Genomic DNA, 2703 nt, shown 5'->3' with positions numbered 1-2703 from the left:
TTGGGAGGCTGAGGCAAGAGAATCACTTAAGCCCAAGAGTTGGAGGTTGTTGTGAGCTGTGACGCCAGGGCACTCTACCTAGGGCGACAACTTGAGACTGTGTCTCAAAAAATCAATCAATCAATCAATAAATCTAAGGCATGAAACAATAAAAATCCTTGAAGAAAGTGTGGGGAAAATACTTGAAGTTATTGGCCTAGGGAAAGATTGTATGAAGAAGATTTCCGTGACAATTGCAACAACAAAAATAAACAAATGGGCTCAGCGCCTGTGGCTCAAGTGGCTAAGGCGCCAGCCACATATACCTAAGGTGGTGGGTTTGAATCTAGCCCGGGCCTGCCAAACAACAATGACGGCTGCAACCAAAAAATAGCCGGGCGTTGTGGTGGGCACCTGTAGTCCCAGCTATTTGGGAGGTGGAGGCAGGAGACTCGCTTCAGCCCAGGAGTTGGAGGTTGCTGTGATAGGGCGATAGCTTGAGGCTATCTACCCAGGGCAATAGCTTGAGTCTCTGTCTCGGAAAAAATAAATAAATAAATAAATAAAATAAACAAATGGGGACCTAATTAAACTGAAGCTTCTGCACAACTAAGGAAACAACACTCAAAGTAAACAGACAACCTTCAGAATGGGAAAAGATATTTGCATATTATGAATCAGACAAAAACTTGATAACTAGGATCTACAGAGAACTCAAATTTATCAACAAAAAAAGACCCAGCAATCCCATATATCACTGGGCAAGAGAGATGAATAGAAGAAAAAAAAATCCTTTTATCATAAGGACATTCGTACTAGACTCACAGCTCAATTACTATCAACAAAAGGTGGAAATAGCCAAAATGCCCACCAACCCAGGAATGGATTAAGAAGCTGTGGTATATGTATACCATGGAATACTATTTAGCCACTAAAAAAGATGGGGACTTTACATCTTTTTTATTAACATGGTAGAAAACATTGTTCTCAGTAAAGCATCTCAGGAATGGAGAAGCAAGAATCCAATGTACTCAATTCTAATACGAAGGCAGTAGGTAAGCAATACAAGGGCAGGGTAGGGGAATGAGCAAATGGGGAGAGGGGAGGAGGAAGGAGGATGGGAGGATCATGGTGGATAGCCCACCTCTTGGGGGCAAGACAGAATTGTAAGAGGGACTTTATCTAACAAATGCAATCAGTATAATCTAATTCTTTGTACCCTTAATGAATCTCAAATAATGTGTGTGTGTGTGTTATGTACATATATTGATATATACAAAGTCTAAATGGAAATTTCTCTTAGGACTTTTGGTTTTTTTTTTTTTTTGAGACAGTGTCTTTCTCTGCTGTCCAGGTTAGAGTGCTGTGGCATTAGCCTAGCTCAAAGCAATCTCAAATTCCTGAGTTCAAGCAATCCTCCTGCCTCAGTCTCCCAAGTAGCTGAAACTACAGGTGTGCACCACAAAGCCTGGCTCATTTTTCTAGTTTTAGTAGAGATAGGCTTTCACTCCTGCTCAAGCTGGTCTCAAACTCCTGAACTCAAGCAATCCTTCTGCCTTGGCCTCCCAGAGTTACAAGATTCTATTTTCTTTTTTTTTAGAATGCATGCTATGTGATGTAGGTAGCTCTGAGTCTCTTCTTTCAAAAGCATTCTGGTTAAGCTGGGCCTAGTGGCTCTCATTTTGATCCCAGCATCTTGGAAGGCAGAGGCGGGAGGATCACTTGAGGCCAGGAATTTGAGACCAGCCTAGGCAACATAGCAAGATCCCTGTCTCTACACAAAAAAATTAGCTGAACATGGTGACACACGACTGTGATCCCTCCTATTCAGGTGGTTGAGGTGGAGTATTATTTGAGCCCCAGTAGTTGAAGTTACAATGAGCCACTGTACTTCAGCCTGGTCAACAGATTGAGACTCCATCGCTTTAAAAAGAAGAGAGAGAGGGTGGTGCCTGTGGCTTAGTGGGTAGGGTGCCGGCCCCATATACTGAGGGTGGTGGGTTCAAACCGGCCCTGGCCACACTGCAAAAAAAAATAGCCAGGCATTGTAGTGGGCGCCTGTAGTCCCAGCTACTCGGGAGGCTGAGGCAAGAGAATCGCCTAAGCCCAGGGGTTGGAGATTGCTGTGAGCTGCGTGATGCCACGGCACTCTACCGTGGACAATAAAGGGAGACTCTTATCTCTACACGAAAAAAAAAAAAAGAGAGAGAGAGAGAAAATATGTTCTCTTTGGACAGGAAAGGCTTTTCCAAGCACTGTGGGAGGCCTAGCTGGGTGGATGGCCTGAGCTTAGGCCAGGGGTCCTCAAACTTTTTAAACAGGGGGCCAGTTCACTGTCCCTGAGACCATTGGAGGGCCAGACTGCGGGCCCTGGGATGAGTCGGCTGCTAAGCAAGACAGGCAGCAGCAGCAAAAACATCCGGCGGCCAGATAAATGTCCGGGGCCGCATGAGGCCTGCTGGCCATAGTTTGAGGACACCTGGTAGGCGTTTGAGCCTGAGTAAGAGCAACACTCCCGTCTCTAAAACTAGCCCGGTATTGTGTTGGGCACCTGTAGTTCCAGTTACTCAGGAGGCTGAGGCAAGAGGATCACTTGAGCCCAATAATTTGAGGTTGCTGTGAGCTATGATGTTACAGAACTGTACCTAGGGCAAAAAAGGGAGACTGGGCTTGGTGCCTGTGGCTCAAGAGGCTAAGGCACCAGCCACATACACCTGAGCTGGC

Source organism: Otolemur garnettii, unplaced genomic scaffold (assembly GCF_000181295.1).
Source record: "Otolemur garnettii isolate 467f Iridium unplaced genomic scaffold, OtoGar3 scaffold00015, whole genome shotgun sequence".
Lineage (NCBI taxonomy): Eukaryota > Metazoa > Chordata > Mammalia > Primates > Galagidae > Otolemur > Otolemur garnettii.
This window is presented reverse-complemented; position numbering follows the sequence as displayed.